Source organism: Canis aureus, chromosome 34, assembly GCF_053574225.1.
Source record: "Canis aureus isolate CA01 chromosome 34, VMU_Caureus_v.1.0, whole genome shotgun sequence".
NCBI lineage: Eukaryota > Metazoa > Chordata > Mammalia > Carnivora > Canidae > Canis > Canis aureus.
The window spans coordinates 19410954-19425348 of NC_135644.1; the positions used below are offsets into that span (position 1 = coordinate 19410954).

Genomic DNA, 14395 nt, shown 5'->3' on the forward strand with positions numbered 1-14395 from the left:
CAAGCTGGATGGTATAATCAAGACAGACAGAAGATGTGAGGCATAAAGTGTGGGGTTAGAGAAAGGGGACATTTCAGTGTGGCATCACTTTTGACTTGGGAAGGTGACATTTGGGCTGATACTTGAGGGAGTACCAAGAGACAGAATTGCAAGCAGACCCTAAGCCCGATGCAGGGCTTGATCTCGGGACCTAAGATCACAATCTGAGATGAAATCAAGAGTCAGGGGCTTACACACCCTGAGCCGCCCAGGGGCCCCTAGACTGTGAATTATTTATCATGAGAGAAGCTCATGAATCAAAGTGCTATTAAATTAACAGCTAACTAGTTACCCAATCACTGACAATATCAAGTCTGAGCTCCCTGGCATGTCATTACAGGTCCCTCCATGATTTATTTTTGCTTATCTCTTTGATTTCATTTTCATTCACTCCCTGCCTCACATATAAAAGTTGTCCAACAGATTTTAATTCCTTAATGCTCTATTGTACTTCTCACTTCCATATCTGTACATGCTGTTTGGTGGAATGTGTTGTCACCATCTGCCTCAGATTTGCTTGTCTCCTCCTTCTTCTTCCTCCTCTTCTTCCTCCTCTTCCTCCTCTCCTCCTTCCTTCTCCTTCTCCTTCTTCTTCATTTCACTCATTCATTTAATAATCAATCTTCTTCTCCTTACCAGGCATCCTTTAGCACTGAGAAATAGTAATAAAGTAGATATATTCCCCTTTTCACAGAACTTTAGTTTAACAGCCTAGGCTGAAAAATAATTACACAATTACAAGCATGATGAAAGAAAAGTTCAAAGCATAAGGTGGGGACAATGTGACCCAGTCTTGGGAATTGAAGATTGGCTTCAAACTGAGATATAATTTATGAAGAGAGTTTCAGAGAATGGGGATGGCCCTATAATCAGAGGAAACTGCATGGTCAAAGAGCCCTGAAATGAAAAGGAGTGTTTCTTGTTCCAACAGTCTAAAGGAAACTACTCTTTTCTTTCTCTCTGTCTCTGTCTCTGTATCTTCCCCCCTCTCTTGTTCCCTCCCTCCTTCTCTTTCCCCTTTCTTCAATTGTTGACTTTTGTTTCCACTCACAAGAGGTGGTATAGCATCATTTATTATTTGCGTATAAAGTTATGTATTTAAGATAAGCTCCTTGTCTGTTCAATGGGAGTAGTAAATGTGCCTACACCCTGGTTTGTAATGAGAATTTAATGAGATTGTGTGCCAATGCCTGATATGTCATGAACACTCAAACACCTTCAACACATTAACCAGCTTCACTTGCTTATGAGCCCGGGGCTTTTAGATACCACAGTAAGCTTTATCCTTTCATAGGGTTGCTTCTTTTTAAAAAGGGAAGTTATTCTTTAATACTGACACAAGCATATTTCTTAACTTTGTTTATATAAAGGAATTTTGAACTTAAATGCAGTATAGAAACAAGATTGCATTATTCTACAGCTCCTGATGAGTGATACCACAAAGTTAAATCACTAGGGGAAATGATGGAAGGCAAACTGATTGATAGAAGAACGTTAAAGGAAATAAATCAGTCAAAATGCAGTGATTATGTTTTTAATTCCTGAGAACTACAGTGTCCTTGCCAACCCAGCTTGGTGATACAGATCATTTTTCAAATATGTATAATATGGAAGACTTCCAAAAACCTGTAGGGTTAGATCATTAAAAGCTACAATTAGCCAGTGGCCATCATTTCAGCCTTCTGTCGCCATCCTCTTCCTTCTCCAGGTCCCCGGAGACTGATGCTTATGATAATATCTATTAATGTGGGTTAATGGCCTAAGAGGTCAGGAAAACAATTTACATCAATTGGGTGCCAGTTTACAGTTCACTGATGGCCTGGTTCAGATATATGTCTTTTTAGGGGGCTGTCCAGAAATCAGAAGTACATAGGGATGGTTGAATCTTCAGACAATATCCTTTTTTTTCAACAACAGTATTGAAGCAAAAAATGTTATAAATTCTCTGACAAGCATCTGGAGTTCAAGTTATCTGTGCTTATTAAGTCCAGATCTCTTGTGCATCATTCGATTTGGGGTGCACTCTGTGCTTTTATCATACTACAGAGTCTATCTCCAGACAAGAGGCTGTCAATGTTGTCCATGGTTGGTACAAGTCCATGAGGAGTTTTCACCAGTCCTCAACTTCGGACTTCTCTGTGTTGGGGATCAGTGCATCCAGCCAATAGCCTCATTGCAAGCGGACATCTAGCTGTCCTGGAATGCTCTGCAGTCTCCATACCCCTCACAGTTCTAACAATTAGTCCATTCATTACCTGGTCTCTAAGCCTTTTATTCTCAAACTGTCAAGGCAAAGTCAGAAATATTGCCTCAAAAAAAAAAAAAAAAAAAAGAAATATTGCCTCAGATTTCTAGGGTTTCTTCTCTCATACAGAGATTGACTCACTTTTCTCAATATTCCAATGCAATACAGACTTTCTTCTGAGATAAAGGAATCAAAGAAAACTCCCTCTAACTTAAGGAATGAATCCATTGTTCCTGAATTGGGATGGGTAACACACCACATCATCTGCTATAAGTTACTGTGATACATCAAATCTTTGTTCTCTTCTTTGGGTTTTGCTACCAAATATGGATTCCTAAAGTAACAAACGTAAGTCAAGAAAATAATTACATGCAATGAGATTTGCAAATAATATTAAGTTGTAACTTTCTAGTTCAGAAAATTAGCAGTATATATAAGATTAACTATATATATGTATATATATGTGTATGTATATATATATATATCGACCAAGGTTTTTTTTTCCTGTTAAATTACTGTTATTCTTAGATTATGTTGTGTATACTCTTTCAGTATCAAAATGTAATTTAAAAATATATAATATATAGGTGTTAAATATCATATTTGGAATTTTTTAATAACACTATGTTGATGTCCACACATCAGACTTTCTTACTAAACACTTCCACTTGTATTTGTCACAGCATCTCAAACTCAGTATGTATACAACTTTATTCATCCTCCATCATTAAATCCACTTTTTGTACTATTTATTGAGGGTAGGATTGTTAATAAAATCATCATTGTCATCTGTTGTCACCCATGTCAAAATCTTTTGATTTATCCTGAATATTTCTATCTACTCTCCCACCTGACTACAATAACTACTTACTTCCTCTCAATTGTACTTAAAGCTATCAGTGCTGACCATACTGTTTCATTTTTACTTCATTAGTTTCTTTCAGTGTTTATTTTCTCTCCACTGAATATTTTTCAAATCACTCTTCCTAGTGTTGTTGAAGAAATACATATTTTTAAGAATAATGATTTTAGAATTAAAATAACAATGGTGATAGTTCATATTTGTAAAACATTTAGAATGTCTCCCTTCCAGATTAATGCCAGACAATGTAGCAGGGCATTTTCGAGACTTGTTGTGGCCTCTTTTCCTCCTGGCTTATCTTCTCTCATTCTCTCAAGTGCTTCCAATACTTCATCTATACAGAAACTGGAGTTACCTGCAGTATACAAAGTTTCCTATCTTTACACATGATATTTCCTCTGCCTGGGACGTGTCCTTCCTCCAACTAACCCAAACCACCTGAGTAACTTGTGAGCAACCTCCCAAGTGCAGCTCAAGCATTACTTTTTTGGAATACTTTTGCTGGCACCCACACAAAGCATCATAATAAAATGTGGTAAATGTTTCGATAAGGGAATATTCAGGATATAATGGAAGCATGGAGAAGTAGAATTTAACCCATACTTAGCTCATCAATCAGGGTTTAGCAAATGTGATATTTAAGATCTGCAGGATGATCAGAGTGGGTTAAGCACAGGTGGTGGGGCAGAGTGCTCTATCAAAGGAAGGTGCAAGAGCAAAGCCTTGCTGCTAAAAATAACAATGCATATGTTAGGGTTTTCGACCTTTGTCCTGAAGGCCACCCATTAAAGAGGGAGTATGGAGAATTGGTTAGAGTTGCTAATGCCTAAAGGTGACAGAGCAGATATAGAGACTGTTTTTATAACACAGAAAAAAGTTCATGCCACTCAAACTAGGACAGTGGGAATAGTGGTGGAAATAAATAACTTTGGTGTAGATTTTTCCAAAAAAAGAAATGAATGAAGGAAGAAAAAAGAAAGAAGGAAGGGAGAAAAAAGAGGGAAGGGGGAAAAAAAGGAAGGAAAGAAATCGCAGGAACTAAGAAAAACAGTTGTTCTATTCTTTTCTTTCTCCTTTGCTTAATTTTTTTTTTATTTAAGATTTTTTTTTTTATTCATGATAGTCACACACACACACAGAGAGAGAGAGAGAGAGAGAGAGAGAGAGAGAGGCAGAGACACAGGCAGAGGGAGAAGCAGGCTCCATGCACCGGGAGCCCGACGTGGGATTCGATCCTGGGTCTCCAGGATCACGCCCTGGGCCAAAGGCAGGCACCAAACCGCTGCGCCACCCAGGGATCCCTCCTTTGCTTAGATCAAACAAAAAGTGCCTACATTTTGTAGACCAATAAATCTCCAATATTTGCCATTGACTCTTCCTTTGTCAACATGTAGTAGGATTTCTTTGATCATGTATTTGTGGACAAAAGCCATTCAAAGCCAACCCAGAAGCAAAGACACAAAGTTATGAAATAGTACTTTGGTAATTAATGCTTTTTGTTTTAATATTTTAATTATTTATTTGAGAGAGAGCACAAATGGGAGCATAGGCTGAGAAGGAGAAGCAGAGTCCTCACTGAGCACTAGCCAACATAGGGTTTGACATGGAGCTCCATCCCAGGACCCTGAGATCATGACCTGAGCCAAAATCAGACACTTAACTAAGTTACCCAGGCATCCCTGGTTATTAATATTTTTGCATTTTATCATGAAGGACAAAGATCATCATCAGATGCCTCCCCACATCTGCTTCTACTTGCCATTACTTTTTTCTCCTCTCCTCCAAGAGCACAGAGCAGTAAAAGGAGGAAAAGTGAGAGGAGAAATTAGGGGCAATGTTCATGTTTGATATCTGTTTAGAACACTATTAGGAATTATTCAAAGCCTTGGCACACTCAGGAGTAATCTACTTTTAAGATGGGCTCAGGCCTTACAAGACAACTAATACCCTGGAATTAAATAGACTTTCCTGAAGAGCTGTATGTACATCTCTTCTGGAGAGTATGGGTACCCCATGGATACTATTACCTACCTTCTGCACTCTATGCCATTTAAAGACTTTTATTCTACAGGCATTTCCCTGTTTCTCTCATTGGTTTCTGGTCCATCCTGTGGTTCTAGACAGGAAACCTAGTGCCTCCAACCACCATATCTTGAATTTCCTCCAAACTATTTTATTTTAATGGAAGGAGAAAAGTATCTTGTTTATAAATTCAAACAAATTTTATTTGAGATCTACTTTAAAAATAAATTATACTTTATAAAATGATAATTATATTTATATTTTCAAAAAATTAAATATCCTAACTTCTACATCTATTTATACTGTCCCTCTCTTTTGTTTCAAATTTATATGTATCTCTGAGAGACTTTTGTTTTGCTTTGTTGTAAATCAAGAGACTAACATAAGATTATATGATTTGAGGAAGGCTTTTCTATATCAAGTGGGGTCCCCTTAAAAATAAGTTCGATGAATATTTGTGACAAAATCACAAGTAGAGGAAGAAAAGTTTGCATTAAACAATTACAAATTATTAATATCTCAACTTAAAAATATATATATCAGAAAAATAAAATAAATCTAAATTAAACCTTTCATATTTATTAGCTGAAATGACTTCTTTTCATATCACTCTTACAAATACTCAGAAGTGGTTCCCTTCTGCTCATCTAGAGATGGATCTTAGATCTGAACATCAACAAAACATACTTTTCCCTTTGCTTTTCATGTAGATAAAATTTTAACAAGATTCATATGAGGAAAACTACAAAACAGATGAGTAAAACCAAAGAACTAAATCAATGAAGAGTTATTCTCTGTTTATGGATAGGAAGACTCAGTATCGTCAAAATGTCAGTTCTTCCCAACTTGATCCATAGTTTCATTGCAATCCCATCAAAATCATGTCTAGTTATTCTATGGATATTAACAAACTGATTCCAAAGTTTATGTGGAAAGGCAAAAGGCCCAAAATAGCCATATAATATTGAAGGAGAACAAAGCTGGAGGATTGGCATTACCTAACTTCAAAGTTTACTATAAAGCTACAGTAATCAAGATGGTGTGACATTGGTGAAGTGGATCTATGTCATTATACCTTTGTCCAAACTCATAGAATATACAACACCCAAGAGCGAACTCTAAGGTAAACTATGGACTGCTAGTGATTGTAATGTGACAACAGAATTTCATTTCTGAGTTAAAAACAATGTAGCATTATTGTGAGTGTTGCTAATAATAGGGTAGGCTATTCCTTTGAGGGGGCTGGGTGCATATGAGAAATCTCTATACATCCCTTTCCATTTTGGTATAAGCCTAAAACTGCTTTTAAACCTAAAACCTAAAACTTATCTTAGAACATCTAAAAGAAAGAAATAAAGAAAGAAGACAAGAAGAAAGAAAGAAAGAAAGAAAGAAAGAAAGAAAGAAAGAAAGAAAGAAGAAAGAAAGAAAGAAGAAAGAAAAAGAGAAAGAAAGAAAGAAAGAAAGAAAGAAAGAAAGAAAGAAAGAGAAAGAAAAGAAAGAAAAAGGAAGGAAGGAAGGAAGGAAAGAAGGAAGGAAGGAAGAAAGAAAGGAAAGGAAAGAAAGAAAAGACAAAATAATGTAAAAGGTTTTCAGTTGACTTTCTAAAATGTTTGACATTATGAACACCAGGTGGCAGTAGATGTAGCATTTCTCAAAAATGAAAGTGTGGATGAAAAGGATTTTGAACTTTATGTATGCAAATTAATAGGATATACAGAGTATTCACATTAGGCAGGGTGCTAGAATTTGTAATGGGATACCTCTGAAGGAAACTCATAATCCAGTACTCTAGATGATTTCATATTTGAACCTACGATTTCTATTCAATTCAATTTCATTTGATTACTTCTCTTAATTTGTGTCAAAATACATTAATTAGCCATTTTGGTAACACCTTCCAGAAGTGGGAGTCATAGAAAAAATATGAATAGATGTTGCTCACAAATAACAATTTTTCTGGAGGCTATATGTTTCAATAAAATAATATTCGATTTAAGTTTGACTTAAAAAACTGCACATATTCATATAAAAGAAATCTAAAAGGTTAGAGAAGAAAGGACCTTAAAAACAATTTAGTACTAACTTTTCCATTATGGAGGAGAAAACTAAAACATACAGAGAGGGGTGCCAAGGGTGGCTCAGTTGGCTAAGCAGCTGCCTTTGGCTCAGGACATGATCTCAGGGTCTTGAGATTGAATCCCACCTCATATTGGGCCCCCTGCTCAGTGGGGAGCCTTCTTCTCCCTCTCCCTTTGCTGCTCCCCCTGCTTGTTCTCTCTTTCTCTCTCTCTCTCTTTCTCTCAATAAATAAATAAAATCTTTTAAAAGTAAAAATACAACACACAGAGATTAGGAGACATGCCCATGAAAAGACACAGTAATGATTGGTAAATTAGGAAATGGCTTTTGTCCTCTTTCTACTATACTATGAAGTGGTGTAACTTCTCTGCCATGCTTGATTTCAGTTAACAGGTTTAACTGTGAATAAATGAACTCCTGAAAGGTTTACTTACCTTACATTTATATTGTTCACCTGCATTTACCAAATTTAATTTTTAATTCATAATTGTAGGGTAGCCTGGCCAATGTCTTCTGAATGTTTATATTGACAGACATAGAATAGCCACTTCCTATGGAAGTAATACAGCTTGTTGCTTAACACACGGGCTCCAGATCCTGATTGCTTAGGCTGACATCTTGGTTCTGCCACATATTAGCTGTGTAGCCTTGGACAGGTTGTTTAATCTCTCACATTAGTTAGTGTTTTCACCTGTGAAAAGGGGCATGGTAATATTACCTACTTCAAAGCATTGCTGTATGGATTAATTGGATTAAACAAGAAAAGTTTTAAAAATACATGTTAAAACTTCAACAAGTGTTATCATTCATCTCACTGGCAAGGACTAAAATAATTTCAAGAGTTAAACCTAATTACTTTTCTGAATTTTTTATAAAAATATACTGACCATTTAAAAAAATACCATGTTATTTACCATTCAACCCATCTTTATTACAGTCCATATAATAATGCAGTCTCAGATACCAATATTTTGGTGGATAGTTAACAAATTTAGACATTGCTACAAAAGACCTCAAATTTATAATTTATTATATCTAATTCATCACTATAAAATATAATCTATTTTAGGAAAATGAATTTCTTTTTTTTCTTTAAAAATTTTGGTGTGTGCAGGTGTCTTTCCTTAAAGCTACAAAAATTTGAGTCTATTTATTGAAGTGCTTAAAACACAAGGTTAAAAAAAAAGTTAATGTCAAAAAGCCACGATAGTAGTTAATCAGATCATTTGAAAATCTAGGATTTCAACAATAAACCTTAACTGATTATTATTTACATGATACAAAGTTTCAGTATGGGAATCTTTTAAAAAATAAATTTAGTACTTAGAATGTGGGGATCTGTAAGTAGCAAATAAGATCTTACATATATAGGCAAGACCTGTGAACACTGAGAACTTGTGGACTTCCCCAAGACTTACCACTCTTTTAGCTCTCCAAACTTGATCCACAGATTGGGAATATTTATTCCATTGTTTTGTTAAAACAAACCAAAACAAAATTCAACTGAGTTAATTTAAAGATCAAGTTGACCTTATTCAACAATTCATGAATCAGACAACATTCCATCTAGCAAACAGAAAGGAGTTAAACAATGGGAGACCTTTATAGGCAGGGGGGCAGGACAAGGAAAGAGATGATTACTTTGTCTTTCTTTGGGTCTATCAGGTGGATTATCTCACTAGTACAGATAACAAAATTCCAGGTTGACTAGTTCAAGATTATATTTTTTGGAGAGATTGAAACTGCATTTAAGTTAGGTATTAAGGCTTGGTTTACTGACCTGGGCTTTAGCACAAGTGACTCCATTTTAGGTCTGCTGTCTTTTTTTTTTTTTTTTTTTTTAACAGTTTCTTCTTTCTCAAATGTTCCATTCCCATCTTTGCTTTAACAATTACTAGTTAACAAAGTTAACAAAGTTAACGAGTAGACAGAACTCAGTTACTACCACATCTTAGACTATACAGTCAAATTAGTCAAAACTCTACTTCTGACAGCAGTCAAAATAACTACAAAAAGGATGCCTATATTTCCAAACTATATTTCATGTCACATAAGGGAAGTTTCAATTCAGTAAATAAACTGAAATTAATACATTTAGATAGCTATTATCCCACTTAAAGTAGCAGCTTGGGAAGTTACATTTTGATTTCACTAGCACTATTGCTGAAATATTTCTGAATTTCTCTTTGGAACTATCTTCAGGATCTGTTTCATATATCCTTAATGGAAGAAAATTTCTGATCCTTGAGGGTGAACTTAATAAATATAAATGCAATATGTTAGGTAAATATAATAAAATGCTTATCCAAAGCTAAGGATGATCCCAGCTCCCTACAAATTATTATAACTGCAAAGAAATTATTGCATTAATGTTTTATTGTTTTAAATAATAATGACATATTTATTTATATAGGCAAATTAAAGCCTGGAATGAGAGTAGTCAACTTGTTTAAAAAGGTTGCACATGAAGTTTTGTGATTTAGGGCTCATGAATTTCCTATTTTTCATATATATATATATATACATATATATATATATATATTCTCTTCTGCGAATTGCATTTATATAGAGTGGATTTTCATTTCTGGTACCGTACCTTTCATATGTAGAAGTTCCAATTTGTTGTTTTAATATCTTCTATTTCTCTCTTCATGATGTTCAGATTTTTCTCTAGGGTCTTGAGCATGTAGAGCACACTTATAATATGGAACCTAATGTCATCAACTGTTAATTCTATCATCTTTGCTGTTTCTGGCTCAGTTCCTGTTGATTGACTTTTCTGCTGACTATGGCTCATATTTTCCTGCTTCTTTGCATGCCTGGTAAGCTTTTAAATCGGATGCTAGTCAGTGTTAATTTTATATCATTAAATACTTTAGAAAGTGTTGGACTTTATTCTGGCTAGAATTTAAGCAAGTTGAAATCAATTGGGTCCTTTTAAGTATTGCTTTAAAGCTTTGTTATTGTAAATCCAAAGCAACTTTAATTCAAAACTAATATAGCCTCATTACTAAGATAATACCCTTCTAAGGACTCTGCAATATCTCATGTTATGATGAAGTTTTTCTACTTTGGCTGGGGGAAATGCAAATTATTTCTAGCTGTGTGATATCCAGGGATTTTGTGACCTACAGTTTTCCATTAATTCTTTCCCTGGCCTTAGGTATTTGGGTTCTCACACCACCACATGTCAGTATCCACCAAAAACCTGAGGGTACTCCTCAGATCTCTGTATAGGTTTCTTCTCTATGGTACTCTGTCCTAAAAATTTGAGATGCTTCAGCTTCTCAAACTCCAGTTTCCACCTTCTCAATTCAAGGACACTGCAGGGCTCTTTTCCTATTTCCCCCTTCCTGTGCTACAGTCTGTAAACGAATCTCACGTAGTACGTTGGGACCATCATAGGACTCACCTTGTGTACGTCCTTTCTCTCAGTGATCAGTCTTCTGTATCATGTTGCCTAATGTCTACACACAAATGTTTCATATATTGGCTAACCTAGTCTAGTCTAAGGCTTCTGCAAGAAAAGAACTTTGAGAATAGTAGTTTCGATGAAATGAAATTCCATAGAAAGCATCTGATCAGCAAAAGCATTGTTCTAGTAAAGGACTCATTGGTGGGCTGTTTGACTTAGTGGAAATTCATCATGAACAATTGATCAATCACTACACTACTAAGCATCTACTACATGCAAGATAAAACATGTTTATTTTTCTTCACATGAGTTTACTAGCACAAAAACTCCCACCATGTCAAATTAGAAGAGCGAATATTCTAATGCTGATATATTTAAGAAACCTCTTTTCGTTGTTTCATTCTGCATAATTTGTCCATCTTTTTATTATTCCAAACTATGACTAATAGTCTTCCTTGTGTATTGCATTGTTTTAATTGTAGTTCTATTTCTTTTTAATCCTACTTTGAAACCAAACTTTTGAAACCTGCTTTTTAGCTATGTATATACAAAAAAATTTGTAGCTTGGTTCTTTCATTTTCACAACAGCATAATTGTTTTTACTCAAGTTACAATATTGCCACGTAGCAGATATTAGACGATAAATATAGATTTATAATCTTGTTTAATGAGAAAAAAACAAACTGCCGGTACTGTACTGTTTAATTTACTGCCTTCATAGTACTGTCTATTTCTCTCTCCTCCAGAAAATTTGAAGAAGTTCTAAAAATTGGAGAAGCAATGTGGAGAAAGAAGTGCGGTTTTCCATGGTTCCATTTATTTTATTTATAAAAAAAATAAATTTTTTATTCCTGTTCTGGTTTTGGAATGTAATATTGGTTAATTTCAATATGTAAACATCTCTACCTTTTGTGCCCAAATTATAGAACATCATTTGTGAATAGCCTAAGGGATTTATTGGTTGTTGGCTGGTTCAACCAGATTATCTTTTCTGCCTTCCATAATTCAGGTCTACCCTTTAACCTTCTCAATGGCACAGGTGACACCATCACTTAATGCTTGATGAACTTAGGTATGTTGACTATAATATTTAATAAGAGTTTCAGTTCTTTTCTGGATTTAAACAGAGACAAAAATCTCTGCCAAAAAAGCGATTAAAAACAGAGACAGCATAGACTAAAAGCAACAGATTACAAATGCTTTGGAGACTAAAAATGAATCGTAAAACAGTTTTGGGGTAAATGGTTGAAAGATAAAAGAGAATTGAGAAGATAATTAATAATATACACCAGGCTTTGCCAATGAGCTCATAGGCAAATCCTTCCAGGGATCCTTCAGACAGACCAAGGAAGTTTTATTTTTGAAGATCCCTAACCAGAGTGTAAGTATATCATGTATAATATGTACCTGTGACTAAACTCTTGGAGTAGAACATGTATTACTAACTAACACTAGACACCAAAACCAAAAGAGATAATGTGAAAAAGAAATTCATTTTTTATATACAGGTACAACAAATCATGCATTGATAACAAAGAGGCAGCAATGTGATTGCTTTATGGTAGCCTAGTATAATTGATATGATTGCTTCGTGTTAGCCTAGTGTATATGCTAATGAATGAATCATAAAATTTTTGTGGCATGCATTATTACAGTCATATTCACGATACAGCATTGCAAATATTAACATTCAATACTGCTAGGCTATGTGGTTCATTTGCAAATTTTTTCAAATTGTTGCAAATCTCAAAAATATTTTCCAGTATCTATATTGAGAGAAATTTGCATATTAAGTACACTTCAAATCTGTGTTGGTCAAAGATCAACTGTATATATATATACAGTTGATATATATATACATATATATCATATATACATATATATATATATGCTCATTGACAAAGCATGGTGTAGGTTATTCATTATTTTCTTAGTGGCAGAGGAAAAGGGATACCAAATCTCTTTCCTGACACACTGATGCAACATACTTTTTTTCTCCACTAGTAAAAACTGCTACACTTCATTATACTAATGGGTTACCCAGCCCAATATTTCATTACTATCCCAAGTGCTGTTTTCTGGGTGGTGCTATATGACAACCCACCAAAGGTGCCTGTCTTCTAATTATTCTGAATATCATATGGATTATCTCCTGATGGAAATGAGATCAGATGTCAGGGAGCTTTAAGACAAAGGGTTGATTGAGCTCATTTTACTTCACTGTGACTGCACTGGACAATTTAGTTGAGGAGGGACTTGAAGGTGTCAAAAAAGAGAAAGCACCATTGATTAAGTGTAATAAAAAAAAAAGGGGCTCTCACTCTTAGTACAGTTGAACTCTTCTACGCGACCAATCACGGAAGAGAAGATGAGGTGGCTGTGATGTGGCATTAAGAATTATCTCAAGTGGCCAAGCTCACCCTTCAGTGGAGAGCCTGTGAAACAGAAAGCTTCCTTTCTTCAAGGGCCCCAGGAATCTAAGGTCAGCGCCCCAGGGCAAACTTCAGAATCTCAGTAGGCAGCTGGGATTGGTCAACCCTGGGATTTAAAATCCTGTGTATTGACCACTAACTATTTCCACAGCAAGAAGGTGTGGAAGCAAACTACAGGTGCAAATGCCACCACTTACATTTATACTATACTGTACACTACACAGTGTGATTTGCCCTCTTTTTAAGGCCTGAATCCAGAAATCCAACATAATCCTTTGATCTTTCCTTCTGGTGGAAATTTCTCTTTGAAAAGATAATCCTGTTTTCATTACTGTTTCTCCCAGCAGGCTGTTGTAGAAAATATACATACATACGCACACACACACCACAAAAGATTTTATGACGATTCGTTTTCACGCTCATTCGTACCCAGCTCTAAACTTGGAACCTCTATGACCGACGATGGATCCAGACGCGCGGGTCCAGGTCTGCGAAGGCAGCCTCTCCCCTACCTACGTCTCCCCCTGCAGCCGCGGCCACTGACTCCTCCGCACACCTTCCAAAGGAAACGGGGTTTTGCCTGCTGTAGAAGGTCCCGCAACCAGATGGATCTGGGAAGGAGGGAGGGGAAGGAGGGAGGGGGAGGGGGGAGGAGGGGGAGGGGGAGGGGGAGGGGGAGGGGGAGGGGGAGGGGGAGGGGGAGGGGGAGGGGGGAGGGGAGCGGAGGGGAGGGGAGGAAGGAAGTAAAGAAAAAGGTCGCAGCCTAGAGACAGGTCTGGGCGGCACCTCTCCGGTCTCCTTGGGCAAAGCCTGGGAGAAGGAACCGATTCGCAGCCCGAATCCTCCGGGCCCCGCAGACCCCGGCCCGGCCTGTGCCCTCGGGCCTGGGCCCCCCCCCCCCCGCTTCCCACCAAACCGCCACAGGGACTTCTCGGAAACGTTCGCAGACGGTGCCGGGCGGGAAGGGAGCGCGGGGGGCGGGGTGAGGCCAGGGAAGAGCCCTGGAGGCTGCAGGACGGGGACACGCTCACACTCACTCACACTCACTCACACTCACACACACGGGCGCGCCCCCCTCCCCCCGGCGGGGTAGCGGTGGGCGCGAGGCCGCGCCCCGCTCCGGAGCCTTCTCCCCGCGCCCGCGGAGATGCCGCAGCCCGGCCGCCCCGGGGCTCCCCGCGCCTCCCGCCGGGCGTGGACAGCGCGGGTGGGGAGCGCGCGGAGGGGGCGGGGAGGGGGCGGGGAGGGGGCGGGGCCGGCGGAGGGGGCGGGGCCGGGGCGGCGCTGGGCGCGCCCGG

General features: G+C 37.5%; 1 long non-coding RNA gene across 15 annotated transcripts; it reads right to left on the reverse strand.

Moving 5' to 3' along the window:
- Positions 1–1557: 1557 nt before the first annotated feature.
- LOC144304828 (uncharacterized) lies at positions 1558–14232 on the reverse strand. 15 transcript variants are annotated; one of them, XR_013371804.1, is made up of 10 exons: positions 13884–14148; positions 13527–13653; positions 13295–13400; positions 12987–13100; positions 10663–10781; positions 9847–9927; positions 9031–9144; positions 7685–7941; positions 2382–2618; positions 1558–2348 (listed from the first exon to the last, which is right to left on the reverse strand). It is a non-coding gene; the product is annotated as an uncharacterized LOC144304828 (long non-coding RNA). The 15 variants fall into 15 exon arrangements; XR_013371809.1 differs by lacking the exons at positions 13295–13400; positions 13884–14148 and adding an exon at positions 14155–14232; XR_013371799.1 differs by lacking the exon at positions 13295–13400 and having other exon boundaries at positions 10663–10767.
- Between the last annotated feature and the right edge of the window lie 163 nt (positions 14233–14395).